Source organism: Dipteris shenzhenensis, chromosome 18, assembly GCF_047967505.1.
Source record: "Dipteris shenzhenensis isolate YYH24624 ecotype China chromosome 18, Dip_SZ_1.0, whole genome shotgun sequence".
Classification (NCBI taxonomy): domain Eukaryota; kingdom Viridiplantae; phylum Streptophyta; class Polypodiopsida; order Gleicheniales; family Dipteridaceae; genus Dipteris; species Dipteris shenzhenensis.
The window spans coordinates 3,718,363-3,735,638 of NC_141613.1; positions in this window are offsets into that span (position 1 = coordinate 3,718,363).

Consider the following 17,276-nt stretch of genomic DNA (forward strand, 5'->3'; position numbering starts at 1 on the left):
TAAGGTGGCATGGTTCCTCCATGTGCCACCCCTCCACCTAGGCAGATGCATTTAGTGAGATATGGCCCAAAGTCCATGGGAGAAGTAATATAAAATAGGTGATGGATATTATATTGGGTTATTCCCTCCATATAGGATAGGCCCATGTGGGGGAGGTATAGAAGGTCCAAGAATGCAAGTTAAATAATGGGGAAAGTAGGATGAGGTGGCAAGATTCCTTGTGCCAACCCTCCACTTGTCCTCCTAGATGTTTGAACGTATTATAAAATTGGGAAGAGACCAAGGGAGTATCATAGACTTGGGATATGGGAGTTGATATATGTGAAAAAATATGGCCAAGCGTTATCGCACACAATTGCGAGTGCGTAACCACCTAGCCCAGCCCACATGGGAGACTCTTCCACACACACCATGCATGTGGGAGGATGCATTTATTGGGAGAGACCCCCCTCTCTTGGCTATAAAAAGAGGGGGCCATTCCTTGAGGGGATACGCTCATTCTTTGTAAAGCCACCTAGCTAGTACTTTGATTTTCCCCTTCCCTTCCTTTCAAATAAAGCATGGCCCTCTTCCCTTGATGTCTCCATCTTTACATTCCTCCTCCCATCATGTACATGCTCTTCTTTCCCCTCTCTCTCTCCCCTTGTGCCATAGTCTCCCTCTTCATTCCCTCCCCTCTTGGTCTCTTTTCCCCACCTAGGTTAACGCTTCTCCCCTCATGTTCCCTATTCCTGTATGGCCCTCGCGTTGCCATACCTATCCTCTAGCCTCTTGTCTTGATTTCTTTTCTGGCTAACAGAAATGGTGTGGCTACTCGGATCGAAATCTCCACGGCTAGTGGTGTAAAACATGTTACTCCCACGACTGGCTGGAGCCTCTTCCATGCGCAACTCTCTACTTTTACACCTCTAAACTGTGTGCCTTTCTTGTCTCTACAACTACAAAACCTCCCTGCTTCTGTACTTCTAGTTTGCCTGCTTTCTGCTCGCGGTTCCTACGTGTATTCTGGCTAGCGAATCTTCTACTCATACCAATCACATCTGCAAAATTGTAACATTCATGCTCCCTCTGAGTTCCTGCGCGTGCATTCATGCATCTACTGTGTACACCCATGTGCATCATAGACAGATCGCGATGGTTTTCTGGGCTCTTGCATCTTTTGGTCATGGACAGTTTTTTTTGCAAAACTGTAATAGATCCTGTGCCCCCCCTCTCTCCTCTTCTTCTTCTTCTCTTTCTCTTCTCCTCTCCTCTCCTCTCTTTTTATTAAAGAGTGGGATTTGAACCCAAGACCTCCCCCTTCACAAAAGGGAGACTTATCATTGGGCCAGTAGATAAGAAGTGATGAAAAAGTAATGATTTTTTCTTATATATTAAAATCTCGGGAACTATAACTCTCTAACCATGGGGAGTTTTCACATGCTGTAAAAAGCAAAAGTACTTCACTTCATGTGCTCTTTTCATATCTCCTACTAGATCTAGATTCTAAACTTTTTCAAGTTCACTTCACGGATGCACGCCACATGAGGAGGGTGGATATTTATGTCACTTCTCGACGAGTTCAAGGATTTGGTGCCTGGTCCTTCGCACCTTACGGCTACCAATGGGCGAGATCTCTTTCTTGATCTTCATGTCGATCTTCAACAACTGATTGTACAGTGCATTGCTCAAGGAGATGACGGGTGGGATGATACACCATGGATGATTCAAGGTGAAGAACTAGTGATACGCTGGGAGGACTTTGATTTCAATTCTACTCATTGTGTAGTGATCGAGCTACTTGCTGCTTTGGAGGTAATTAAAAGAGTGTCCTTCTTCGAAGGGTGGGATGCTCCCCAAGCTTGGGGGGAGATTTGCACCGCTATGGTTGGTAATGTTTCGACCAAGGAATCCCTTTGTACCTAATCAACCCTTTGTGCCTCATTTTGAGCTTCAAGTTGTAATTCTTTTTGGTCTAAACATATACTATCAATAAAGGATTGCAAGTTTATTTGGTGTTGAATGTTTGGCTCAAGTATTGAATTCTCCCCACCCTCTCCTTCTACCTATCTTGGACTACCGAGAAACTTGGGATGTCTAGATTTTAATCTTGGTGTGATAACATTTTGGATCCTTCAATTTGATGGAGCTTACAAACCTTTGACCAAGGCTGTTGGCATGGGTGTGAAGCTCACTTCACCGAGTGGTGAGGAGTATTATTATAGCAATTCTGCACCTGCAAGTACTTGCAACCAAGCTAAGTACTCCGGCACTCATTTTTGGGCCACAAAAGGCACAAGAACATCACGTCAAGCAACTTGAGGTGCAAGGAGATTCTCAACTAGTCTGTGAACAAGTTAGTGGAAGGTGGAAGGTGCAGAGCAAAGGCTTGGTTCCACGACATCAACAAGCATTGGAACTTTGCAACCAATTTGAAGAGGTAAAAATCCAGCAGATCCCTCAAGCTCAAAATCTAGTTGCTGATTTCTTGGCATGTGAAGCTTGTACTTCAATCACGCATGACGCAAGTGGAAGCACCACCCTAACAAAGCTGCAAGCCACGAAGGAGGGTGATCATTTGTAAGGAATGCAAAGGTTGTGGTCATCGTGAAAAATAAGTGTTGGGCATATTTGATACGAGTTTACCGACTTCGAAAAATCATCAGAAAGGTCCTCAAGGACATTGCTCAAAAGAAGGATGCCAGACCGCACACCCCTTGAAGAAATAGCTTGGCGATTACAAGCCCCTCAATTTTGTGGTGAGTAAAACTCTCTCGACTTTGAGACTCCTCTCCAATTCTACATTTTATGCATCTTGGGATTGTGACTATCGAGGGTGCATGAACCTTTAATCTTGCAGTGTGCCCAGTGGTGAGAGTGCCAAGTTGAAGTTCGTGGATGTAGAGGGAAGAGCACAGAACTCTACATGCTACAAAGGTCAGCCTACAACATTCGAATTTAAAGGCTTGATTTGTTTGAAATGAATAGAAAGTGAGTGAGGGAAAGGCATCAATTGAAATGAGAGGAAAGGTCTTGATTTGTTTGAAATGTAGATTTTGAAAGTTAAAAGTGAAACTACTAAATAATTCAAATTTTGAAATATAGCTCTTCCCGCCATTGTTCCCTTTTGAATTTTGGATATATAGAGTGGCACTTATGCCATTCTCTCCAATATTCATTAATTTTGAAATTATTCTATTTGAAATTGTATTTCAAAACCTAAATTCTAGTTTTCAAATTTTGATTTCAAGTTAAACTTCAATCTCAATTTTGATTTTCATGATTGAATGGCAAATTTAGAGATCAAAATTCTAATTTTAAATGGAGAATGGCACTAGTGCCATTCTCCAAGACCTCATAAGAAGTCCTTGAGAGTGGCACTAGTGCCAATATCCCTTGAGATAAATAAAATTTTAAAATATAGCTCTTTCCACCATTGTTCCCTTTTGAATTTTGGATATATAGAGTGGCACTTAAGCCATTCTCTCCAATATTAAATTTAAATTCAAATTCATATTGATATTTTTAGTTTCAATTTGTATTTCAAATTGAAATTATTCTGTTCAAAATTGTATTTTAAAACCTAAATTCTAGTTTTCAAATTTTGATTTCAAGTTAAACTTCAATCCCAATTTTGATTTTCATGATTGAATGGCAAATTTAGAGATTGAAATTCTAGTTTTAAATGGAGAATGGCACCAGTGCCATTCTCCAAGACCTCATAAGAAGTCCTTGAGAGTGGCTTTAGTGCCAATATCCCTTGAGATAAATAAAATTTGAAATTTAAAAATTTCTAGTTATAAAGTGAAAGACTTGGAACACTGATCAAGATTTATGTGTAAGATTTGGTATCAAAATAAAATAGAAAGTGAATGAGGGGAAAGGCATCAATTGAAATGAGAGGAAAGGTCTTGATTTGTCTGAAATGTAGATTTTGAAAGTTAAAAGTGATAGTTTGAAACTACTAAATAATTAATATTTTGAAATATAGCTCTTTCCACCATTGTTCCCTTTTGAATTTTGGATATATAGAGTGGCACTTATGCCATTCTCTCCAATATTAAATTTAAATTCAAATTGATATTGATATTTTTAATTTCAATTTGTATTTCAAATTGAAATTATTCTGTTTGAAATTGTATTTCAAAACCTAAATTCTAGTTTTTAAATCTTGATTTCAAGTTAAACTTCAATCTCAATTTTGATTTTCATGATTGAATGGCAAATTTAGAGATTGAAATTCTAATTTTAAATGGAAAATGGCACTAGTGCCATTCTCCAAGACCTCATAAGAAGTCCTTGAGAGTGGCACTAGTGCCAATATCCCTTGAGATAAATAAAATTTGAAAATTAAAATTTTATAGTTATAAAGTGAAAGACTTGGAACACTGATCAAGATTTATGTGCAAGATTTGGTACCAAAATAAAAAATATCAATGATATACTACCAATAAAATCAATGGAATGCCAATCTACATGTTGAGTTTGTGCAGATTTCCACTAGTGGAGAATGACAGTGATGCCAATATCATGCAAGGATCTACATAATGGAACTGAGATCCCCAAACTCACATGTGAATTGGAACCTGGCACCATTCTCCTATGATCACTGGAATACCCCTGCTAGAATATTAGGGTAAACAATTGTACCAAGGGAGAATGGCAGTGGTGCCAATCTCTTATTGGGCCTTAGGAAATGGCACTGAGAAGCCTAAACTCACATGTGCATTCTTTTATGTTCCACCGGTGGAGAATGGCAGCGGTGCCATTCTCTAAAACATCATTCTTCTAGTCCCATCTAATCAATGTATAGGATAGATCATGTGAAGAAGTGCAACTTTGAGTATGCTATTCTCCAACATTGTGTCACTGTCCATGTGAGTTTATGGAGATTGTGGCCTTGGACTTCTTATAAGACTCTCCTATGTAGTGGCCATATGGCACAAGTGCCAATCTACATGTGAGTATGTGGAGATGGCCACTAGTGGAGAATGGTAGTGGTGCCAATCTCAAGCTAGAACCTAGAAAGTAGCACTATAAACCCTAAACTTACATGTAGATTGGCACCTGTGCCATTCTCCTAGTGCCAATATGACCGCTGGAATGCCACTACCCTATTGTTATGTTGACACTACACATTGGTGGACTTGTAAGAAATGTGAAATTCATCTTTTAAATTCCACTCTCTTAGTGATATCTTGATCAATACATATGGATTGGAATTTGACACCATTTTCTTGTGATGACTGGAATACCCCTCCTCATGCTGGCAACTACATAATCACACTGAGATCATCAAACTCACATGTGGATTGGAATCGAACACCATTCTCCTATGATCACTGGAATACCCCTCCTAGAATAGTAGGTTAAGCATTTGTACAAGTGGAGAATGCAAGTGGTGCCAATCTCTTATTGGGCCCTATACAATGGCATTGAGAAGCCTAAACTCACACGTGCATTCTTCTATGTAGTGATCACAGTCTCTGCTGTGTAGAGGTAGAGATCATATAAAACTATGTCAATCTCTATGGAGAATGCCACGAGTGGAGAATGGCAGTGGTGCCAATCTCTTATTAGCCCCTGGAACTTCAATCTATAGGTTTAGTTTGTCTAGACTACCACTAGTAGAGAATGGCAGTGATGCCAATATGATGCTAGCAACTACATAATGACACTGAGATCATCAAACTCACATTTGGATTGGAATCCAACACCATTCTCCTATGATCACTCGAATACCCCTCCTAGAATAGTAGGATAAACATTTGTACAAGTGGAGAATGGCAGTGGTGCCAATCTCTTATTAGGCCCTAAGAAATGGCATTGAGAAGCCTAAACTCACATGTGCATTCTTCTATGTAGTGATCACTGTGTCCGCTATGTAGAGATCATATGGAATTGTGTCAATCTCTGTGGAGAATGCCACCAGTGGAGAATGGTAGTGGTGCCAATCTCATACCATGACCTGAAAACATGCACAAGGAATCCTAAACTCACATGTGCATTGGCACTTTTGCCATTATCCTATTGCAGCCAATAAAATTAGTGGAATGTCAATTGATAGGTTTATTTTGTCTAGATTACCACAAGTGGAGAATGCAGTGATGCCAATCTCATGCTAGCAACTACATAATGACACTGAGATCATCAAACTCACATGTGGAATGGAAATGGACACCACTCTCCAAACATTTGTACAAGTGGAGAATGGCAGTGGTGCCAATCTCTTACTAGGCCCTAAGAAATGGCATTGAGAAGCCTGAACTCCATGTACATTCTTCTATGTAGTGACCACAGTCTCCGCTGTGTAGAGATCATATGGAATTGTGCCAATCTCTGTGGAGAATGCCACCAGTTGAGAATGGCAGTGGTGCCAATCTCATACCATGACTTGAAAACATGCACAAGGAATCCTAAACTCACATGTGCATTGGCACTTTTGCCATTATCCTACTGTAGCCAATAAAATTAGTGGAATGTCAATCTATAGGTTTAGATTGTCTAGATTACCACTAGTGGAGAATGGCAGTGATGCCAATCTCATGCTGGCAACTATATTATGACACTGAGATCATCAAACTCACATGTGGAATGGAATAGGACACCACTCTCCTATGATCACTGGAATACCTCTTCTAGGATAGTACAGTCAACATTTGTACAAGTGGAGAATGGCAATGGTGCCAATCTCTTATTCGGGCCTAAGAAATGGCATTGAGAAGCCTAAACTCACATGTTCATTCTTCTATCAAGTGACCACAATCTCCGCTATGTAAAGATCATATGAATTGTGTCAATCTCTATGGAGAATGCCACCAGTGGAGCATGGTAGTGGTGCCGATCTCATACCATGACCCGAAAACATGCACAAGGAATCCTAAACTCACATGTGCATTGGCACTTTTGCCATTATCCTACTGCAGCCAATAAAATTAGTGGAATGTCAATCTATAGGTTAGTTTGTCTAGACTACCACTAGTTGAGAATGGCAGTGATGCCAATCTCATGCTGGCAACTACATAATGAAACTGAGATCATCAAACTCACATGTGGAATGGAATCGGACACCACTCTCCTATGATCACTGGAATACCCCTCCTAGAAAAGTAGGGTAAACATTTGTACAAGTGGAGAATGGCAGTGGTGCCAATCTCTTATTAGGCCCTAAGAAATGGCATTGAGAAGCCTAAACTCACATGTGCATTCTTCTATGTAGCGATCATGGTCTCGGCTGTGTAGAGATCATATGGAATTGTGTTAATCTCTGTGGAGAATGCCACCAGTGGAGAATGGTAGCGGTGCCAATCTCATACCATGACCTAAAAACATACACAATGAATCTGGAACTCACATGTGCATTGCCACTTTTGCCATTATCCTACTGCAACCAATAAAATTAGTGGAATGTCAATCTATAGGTTTAGTTTGTCTAGATTACCACTAGTGGAGAATGCCACTGATGCCAAACTCATGCTGGCACCTACATAATGGCACTGAGATCATCAAACTCACATGTGGAATGAAATCAGACACCACTCCCCTATGATCAATGGAATACCCCTCCTAGAATAGTACGGTAAACATTTGTACAAGTGGGGAATGGCAGTGGTACCAATCTCTTATTAGGCCCGAAGAAGCCTAAACTCACATGTGCATTCTTCTATGTAGTGACCACTATCTCTGCTGGGTAGAGATCATATGGAGTTGTGTCAATCTCTATGGAGAATGCCACTAGTGGAGAATCGTAGTGGTGCCAATCTCATACCATGACCTGAAAACATGCACAAGGAATCCTAAACTCACATGTGCATTGGCACTTTTGCCATTATCTTATTATAGCCAATAAAATTAGTGGAATTTCAATCTATAGGTTTAGTTTGTCTAGATTACCACTAGTGGAGAATGGCAGTGATGCCAAACTCATGCTGGCACCTACATAATGACACTAAGATCATCAAACTCACATGTGGATTGGAATCAGACATTGGAATCAGACACCACTATCCTATGATCACTAGAATACCTCTCCTAGAATAGTAGGGTAAACATTTGTACAAGTGGAGAACAGCAATGGTGCCAATCTCTTATTAGGACCTAGAAAATGGCATTGAGAAGCGTAAACTCACATGTGCATTCTTCTATGTAGTGATCACAGTCTCCGCCGTGTAGAGATCATAGGGAATTGTGTCAATCTCTGTGGAGAATGCCACTAGTGGAGAATGGTAGTGATGCCAATCTCATACCATGACCTGAAAACATGCACAAGGAATCCTAAACTCACATGTGCATTGGCACTTTTGCCATTATCCCATTGCAGCCAATAAAATTAGTGGAATGTCAATCTATAGGTTTAGTTTGTCTAGACTACCACTAGTTGACAATGGCAGTAATGCCAATCTCATGCTGGCAACTACATAATGACACTGAGATCATCAAACTCACATGTGGAATGGAATCAGACACCACTCTGCTATGGTCACTAGAATACCCCTCCTAGAATAGTACGGTAAACATTTATACAAGTGGAGAATGGCAGTGGTGCCAATCTCTTATTAGGCCCTAAGAAAATGGCATTGAGAAGCCTAAACTCACATGTGCATTCTTCTATGTAGTGATCTTAGTCTCCGCTGTGTAGAGATCATATGGAATTGTGTCAATCTCTGTGGAGAATGCCACCAATGGAGAATGGCAGTGGTGCCAATCTCATACCATGACCTGAAAACATGCATAAGGAATCCTACACCCACATGTGCATTGGCACTTTTGCCATTATCCTACTGCAGCCAATAAAATTAGTGGAATGTCAATCTATAAGTTTAGTTTGTCTAGACTACCACTATTTGAGAATGGCAATGATGCCAATCTCATGCTGGCAACTACATAATGACACTGAGATCATCAAACTCACATGTGGAATGGAGTCGGGCACCACTCTCCTATGATCACTGGAATACCCCTCCTAGAATAGTAGGGTAAACATTTGTACAAGTGGAGAATGGCAGTGGTGCGAATCTCTTATTAGGCCCTAAGAAATGGCATTGAGAAGCCTAAACTCACATGTGCATTCTTCTATGTAGTGGTCATTGTCTCTGCTATGTAGAGATCATATGGATTTGTGTCAATCTCTGTGGAGAATGCCACCAGTGGAGAAAGGCAATGGTGCTAATCTCATACCATGACCTGAAAACATGCACAAGGAATCCTAAACTCACGTGTCCATTGGCACTTTTTCCATTATCCTACTGCAGCCAATAAAATTAGTGGAATGTCTAGACTACCACTAGTTGAGAATGGCAGTGATGCCAATCTCATGCTAGCAACTACATAATCACACTAAGATCATCAAACTCACATGTGGATTGGAATTGGACACCACTCTCCTAGAATACCCCTCCTAGAATAGTAGGGTAAACATTTGTACAAGTGGAGAATGGCAATGGTGCCAATCTCTTATTAGGCCCTAGAAAATGGCATTGAGAAGCCTAAACTCACATGTACAGTCTTATTAGCATCAGTGCCCTTCTCTAGAAGGTCAGGTGAGAAAACTCTCATGTGATAATCTTCACATAAGGAGAATGGCACTGGTGCCATTCTCTGATTCTCTGCATCGAACTTCTGCCATTCTCCTTAACATCATGGAGGATGGCACCAGTGGCATTATCCTCAAACTTTCATGGAGGATGGCACTTGTGCCATTCTGAACAAACTCACAATACATGTGTTCAATGGCATTTGTGACACTCTTCATAACATCATATTATGTTGGAGAATGACACGAATACCATTCTTTATTATAACCATCTTAACTTTGATATTGTGTATATTTGCTTACTATGTGGGTGTAGTTTTTCATAATGCATATATAAGTTGCTTCGCCTTGGTTATTTTGTTAATAGAAGTTGCATTGTGGTTGTAATATTTCCTAGTACACTTATGATTTTCTATTATACATTTCATTGTGTCCTTGGTTCTTTTGTTAACGAAACATTGCAAGAATGGCTAGCAAGGGAAAGAGAAAGGTCGAAAGGTGTCAGTTTATGATGGAGTTAGTTCTAGAAGAGGATGGTTTTTGGATATATACAATAAAGAAATTCAAAAACTCCATAAAGTGCATTGTTTTGTGAACATCCAAGGAACAACTTTTGAAGATGTTGGACAAGTTAAAGAGATGGAGGATACCAAGAAAGACAATGTTCCTTCTCTCAAAATTCATACATTGGGTGGCAATGTGTATCAATTGGATCTTGCTTGTTTTGATCATGCAAGGATGAATGCTACTGGGGAGGACACGATGATATCTAGGGGTCGGAATAATGAGTAAGAAAATTATACCAACCAATAGATATTAGAAAGCTTTGATTTGGTAACAAAAGGGATAAAGCAAGATATAAAAAAGAGTAGATAAGTTTCGAAAAGAACCAAGAAAAGTGATGTTGAGGGATCAAGCTCTCAAGTGTCTCAGAACACATTGAAAGAGAAGGCTGGAGAGACCGGTGAGGAGGAAACAACAGGTGAGAAGGAAATAAGGTCAGATGGAAAAACAAACATTGGGGATAAAGTGGATGAAGAAGCTAAAGATAAAGAGACAACTTTAGGAGGAAAACAAGGAGGTATGGGAATAGTCACTGATGGAACTGGAAGTGGAGGTGATGCAACAGGGAATGGTGAGACACATATAACAGGACATGGTGAGAAGTCATCTAAAGCAACTATCATCCTGTATAAGAAAATCCAGCCAGATGTTGACTTTAAGGCACTACAAAAGAAATTGGAAAGGAAGGACACAAGTATGACAGGCTTGATGAAGTACGTAGAGTACTTCCCATTTGGTTTGGAGTTTGAGGTGTTGATCCCGATGATGAATTGCTTTAGAGCACCAAGCCAATATGTGTACAGGACATTGACCCTTAGCTATGTTAGTGACTTGGTCAAGAGTTTTGCAATGAATGCACGACCTCCTGCAACATGTGCACATCTTATGCCTTACCACACAGGCACAAATACTCCGATGTGCAAGGAAGAGATAAAGGTGGAAAAGTTAAAGGAGTATAATTATTGGATTCTCACAGGGCAGCATTCGATTTATGTTGCAAGGATGTTTATAACTAAAGCATGTGGAGAAGCCTTCAATCAACAAAAAGGTTTCTATACATGGAGGAAGGCGAGAATTGTTGTCAATGCACCAGTTGAAGCAAGTTGTAAGATATCATCAATGGCCAACATGGAGGCACAGACCGTTTTGAAAAATCAGCCATATATCGATATCTTACAACAACTAAGGGCTCAATGGGTTGCATTCGGACAACCAAAGAAACCAGCCCAAGGCCTTGTCAAAGGGCATAAAGATCGACAAAGTTGGGATGTGAGTAATAAACTTTGTTTTGTGTGCATTTTTTATTTCAAGAATGTTTATGGCTTTGTAAAAGAAATGATAGTAGTGTCAATTCCCTGATGTGAGAATGGCACTAGTGCCATTCTTCTAGTTACCAAGTCATGCTTTTGACATGGTAATGGGAGAATCGCACTAGTGTCATTATTATCTCTATTACATGATTTGGATTAGAAGAATATCTAAGATGATTTTGGTTTTTTTTAATAGAACTTTTTAGGAGTTGCAAGCATATCGATGGGTGCAAACTTTGCTACCAAGGACACACACATGGTCACATATGATGATGACATCTACGAACAATGGATTAGGATTTTGACATTGGTGAAGCAGGGTGATCTTGAGGGTCGAAATCCCACAATAACATATATGAGGTGTTTGCTAGGATTGGAAGACAAAGATGTGTTGAGATATCGAGCTCCCTCGCAATATGCCAGGGTGACCATTGTGTATTTATGTCACCGACTTGTTAGCTGGAGATGCGGTTGGTACACCGCCCATGAATAATAGCTGGATGATAGCTATCCTTATCTACTCTAGTTTGTGGCTCAGTTAGTATGCCACCTTAGTTAGTTGAGTTTGGTTTGAGACCCACATATAGGGTTCTTCTATTTTCTTTATACTAGAGTTCTTTTCGCTTTCACAACTAAGAAGAGGAAAACTGTTTTCAGCCTCCACCTTTGTGTGTATTCCCCCATTGTGATTGTGAGAAAGCCTCAAGTGAGACTCCTTCCCTCTCTCCCACTATCTTCACATGGTATCAGAGCCTTGTTCGTGGTAAGGAGCTCAAGAAAGCAAGCCAAGTTCGTGGTGTCCTAGTAAGAGGACCAGTGTTGCTTTCCTATTTCGAGTTTGGGAGCAAATCTCTGCAGGTAGCACAACCAGAAGTGCAGGAGTGCACTGTTTCAGATTGAGACGCCCTTCGCGGTGTGGCGAGAGCGCAGTATATGCTGTGGGAAAGGGCAATTCGCGGTGTGACTTTATTTTTCTGATTTGAGGCCGTTTCGGGGCCCGTTTTGAAGGCGGAAGTTCTTCGCAGGCACTCAGAAAAAGGCCCTGTTTTTTGCTGTGCGACCACTGCGCGGCTAGTCGGTGGAAAGGTGCCGCAGAAATTGCATCGTATGCCTGTTTGCAGAGATTTTGGGAGTTGCAGATTCATGCTTGTTGCCTGTTGATGCAAAATCGTCACTAGGAAGTGACTGTGTGGTAAAATACCACTTTCGTCAGTTTTATAGATCTGCCCGTGTGAGGCAAAAGCTGTGTTTTTGCAGTGACCGAATATTTTGCAGTGTTCTGTAATGGCATCTGATTCCCTTTCACAGATTGTCACTGAAAAGCTTGACAAGAACAACTTCCAGGCATGGAAGTTTAGAATGACGAATTTCTTGATGGGAAAAGGCTACTGGGAGTTCATTACAGGAAATGAAGAAGAACCAGTTCTTCCTAATGTTCCCAATCTACAGGAAATGCAGGCATTTAAAGGATGGCATGAGAGAGCCAGAAAAGTTATGTACTGGCTGTCTATCAGTATTTCAGATTCAATGATTGTGCATATTTAGGATGCAAGTACGCCAAAGGTGTGTTAGCCCTCTCTACTCTGAAGACTAACTCGAAACGCACTACTGCGACAGATTTACATGCGTAATCGTACTTCAGAACTGCGTATGAAAATTCATAGAGTAGAACAGTGATCGACAGAATCATTCATGATAAAACAATAAGGTAGATGCAATAGAATCTCTGTATTACATTTCTCCAAGCAGTACAACACCGTACTCTCTGATACATAACAATGTTCCTCTTCTGATCACACTGATCCTTGCTCCGATCCTCATCAATGAGCCCCCTGAATGATCGCTCTCTTCTCTTTTATCTAACCGGCACACATAACTCCTTCACGGTTGCCGTGCCTATTCAGTTCTCCGCCTGCTCCTAGAACTTCCGTCTTTTCATATCTCACTATAAACTAGATACAACGTATTAATGATAATAATCTAAGGACTAATGATCTAAGGACTCCCCCCCTAGTTCCTCTTTGCTGTTGCTGCTTTTGCCCTTAACACTTGGCACTCCCGGTGAATCGGATTCCGGATCCGCATCCGAACCCACCGGTTCTCCGCTACGGTTCATCCTCGACGTCGCCACCGTCATCGTCCGCCGCCGCCGCTGCTGCCGCTGCCGCCGGAACTGCTGGAGCCGCTGGAGCCGCCGGCACCGGTACTTGTACTGCCGGAGCCGCTTGCGCCGGTCGAAGTAAAGGTAGCTGCTGCGGGTTGAGAGCATGGGCATCCACAAAAATTTGGAGCTGTCCATAGAAAGGTGGTGCCGCCGCCCCCGCCTGCTGAGCTACTGCCGCCATCCGATGAATATAGCGGCATGCTGTCCGCAGGTCGACCAACATAGCTGCTCTCTCAACATGACTCGTTCTCCGCAGCTGTTGTAGCTCCTCTTCATGCAGTCGGGTCTTCTCAGATAAAGCGAGTTCGAGATCGGTTACCCGCATAGTGCGATCTGCTTTCTTCGTCACACTATCCAGTCGTTTCATTACCCGCCCCAATTCCTTGGTTTGGGCACCTGTTGATTGTTCTGGCGTAGTAGCTCTGAGCTTCAGCAAATCGGCCATGAGGCTCTTCACCTCAACTTCATGTTGCTGGTGCTCTTCTTTCCGGGCGAGCTTGAGTGCCAACAGCTGAGATCTGGCATCGTCACACTGCTGTTGCACCACCGCGACGTGTTCTTTCAGCTGCAAAAAGTGCCTTGCGTCCAAGGATTCCCCGTCCGCTGGCTCCGGAAAAGCTGCCACAAAAGCGGCTGTTGCGTCTGCTTGGGGTCGTGGCTTCATTGCGATCTCGGGTCTTTTGCCTCTGGCCTTCGCTCGTCGGAGGGCTTCTTCCAGTTCGGCGATCCGTTTGACATAGCCTTCGGCAGAATCCACCGGTCCCGCCGCTGTCTGCTTCCCGAGAGTATTTGCCGATGTAGAACTTCCACCCTCCGGTTGTGCCGCAGTTTCCGTCACCGGTACTGGTGGTAAAAAGGCTGTTCCTGCGCCCCCTCCCGCCGGATCATCCTCATCCCTCCGGGCCAACCGTCGGTCGAGAGGCCTGCAAGCCCGCTCCAGCTCTACTCGCAATTGATGTTGATGATCAAGAAAAATACCCTGCATCTCTGCGACGAAGGCTTCCGATAAATCCAACAAAAGTGCCTCGTCCAGCATGCGTGTAGAGCTAGAGGGTTGCCGGTACGCCATCACTTCCGCTTCCAACAACTGCACCCTGGCGGTCGCAGCTGTAGCCTTCTCCGTCAATTGTTTCGTCAGCCGCAGGTGTTCGTGAGTTTGGGCGACAATCGCCGTCCTTGCTTCCTCCATATCCTGTTGTCGCCGTGCATCCACCTGTTGGAGTCGTACCAACTGCTCCTGCAGCTGTTGATTGCGTTCGAGCAGCCTGGCATTTTCCTGGCGCAACCTCGCCTCATTCTCCTCCAGCTGCCCCTTCTGAAAACATTGGAGCAAGCGCTCCGCCAACCGTCGTGCCGTGACCAGATCATAGGTCTCCACCGGCGGAGATAGCTGCAGCTCACCACTCCCCCTTGGGACGACACGGGTTTCCTCCTGACATGCCTGTCTCCCCGAACTGTCCTCCCGAGTGTGGACTGAGCTTTCCCCTTGCAAGGCCTCCGCTTCCGGGCGGGTTTTCTTCAACATTGCTCCTTCCGGCACGAGAGCCAACTTTCTTTTCAATAAACTGGCCATGCGGCTCGATGTTGCTGAGACCGCTGGCCTACTCCTCTGGCTGCCCTGTGGAACTTCTGCCGGAACCACCACCGCAGGTACTACCGCCGTAACCTCCACCGCAGGTACTACCGGAGTCACCTGGTTGCTTGGCATCAGCGTCAGAGCTCCTTCCGTTGTTGATCTCGCTGGTTCCACCTCCTTGGACTCCTTGTCCGAACCATCGTCGGTGGACTCCTCCACCTCCACATACGACCCTGGGACTACCGGTTCCGCATCTGGTCCGAACAAAAGAAATAAAACTTGCCCCATCCGAGATGTTGCCGTTGGCTTCAAGAGCTTCTTGGCCACCTCCAGAATTCTGTCCGCCAGCAGCTTCGCCCAGGGAACCGGTTTCCCTTGCTCCGCCCTCTGGAAATAGGTAAACTGGGTCTGTCCCAGTAGCTCTGCTTTCACCTTCTGCCAGAGTGCCTCTGCAATAAACTTGTAGCATGTCTTCTTCGAAGCATCCAGCTTCTTCATGTTGTACTCCCCCTTGCAACCTGCGCCGAGAGCTGCCTCCATGGCACTGCTGGTAAGCTTCGTGACTTTGCATGGACCATCCACCGGCAAGTGCAACCGGGCCGCTACCAGCTCCTTGCACAAGGTGAAAGTCTTTCCATACACCACGACCTTGCGCCCGCGTGCAAGCTGCGCCAAGATATCTTGCGCCAATGGATGAACTGGTGTCGTAGCCCATGGCAAACCTGCGAACTCCACCAGACGAGCTCGTGTCAGCCAAGACTGCACAGCCTCATCCCCAACAGGCAACGGATTGATCAGATGGAAGACCACCATAGCGGCGAGAAGCTGGGATGCGAGGGAGAAGAGTTCTGGAAAACAAAGAATTGGAAATAAGCCCCTTTTTGCTTCCAAATTGCCTTTTGGATGCCTTGGTGAACTCCTTGTTTGCATGCAACGATCAAGTGTCCCATCATCCTGATAAAAGCCCCACTTCGAAGATTCAGTAGATTGCATGGCGGCGTCCTCGCTCCGCAACACGAAGCTTTGCTCCCACCGTTTCGCGGAATAAAGTGAGTGATACCACACGTGTGTACTAATAGCCCCCATCATCGGTTTCTCCACCGAAATGGCTATAAATGCAGTTGAAATGATCTTCACAGGTGGTTTCTCCGGAAATGGGTAAGGTGGCATGGGCCCTGTATATGGTCGGAGACGAAATCCATTTACCGGCTTCTGCAACAGCTCCCCCTGTAGTGTTCCTAATCGGAACGTGCCGTCACCATAACGCTCCACCACCCAATACGGACCTCCCCACCGTAACTTCAGCTTACCCGGATGCGGACCCATCCGAGTGTTAAACAATATCACGGCATCTCTCCGTTTGAAGGTCTTCTTCTTTGAATGACGGTCCACCCAGATCTTCCGTCTGTCCTGGACTACCTGTGCAAGATACGCACTGTTGAACCGCTCCTCACCCAGCCGATCCAGCTGTTCAATCCTCCGGTCTACGGACTCGTCCCAGCCCAATTTCTCTGCCGCTGCAATCCGCAGACTCGGTACTAGGAATTCCATGGGGACCACTGCTTCAACTCCGTAAACCAACTTGAATGGCGTGAACCCCGTCGCAACCTTATAGGAAGTCCGGAACGCCCATAATGCGGAGTAAAGTTTTTCATCCCAATCTGTCCGATTTTCATTGACCAGCTTTTTCAGAATGACTAGCAACACCTTATTCGAGGACTCTGCCTGTCCGTTTGCCTGAGGGTAATACACTGTGGACTTCTTATGAATGATTAGGTGCCGGGTAACCAGTTCCCGTAACACCGCATTAAGGAAATGCCCACCTTGATCCGTGACGAGCTCAACCGGACATCCGTACTGTGTCATAATGGCTTCATAAAGGAATCTGGCCACAGCCTTTGCCGAATTATCCTTCAGTGCTCTGGCCTCTACCCATTTGGTACAGTAATCTGTCGCCACCAGGATATACCGGTTACCTGTCCTCCGCGCCGGCGGCGAAAACGGACCTACAAAGTCCAGCCCCCACTTCATGAACGGTTCGAGGGCCAGTATGGGATTGTGCGGCATCCGGTCCCGACCTGATGGCTGGCCCAACCTCTGGCACACATCGCATCTTTTGACGAACCTATGCGCATCCCCCATTAATGTTGG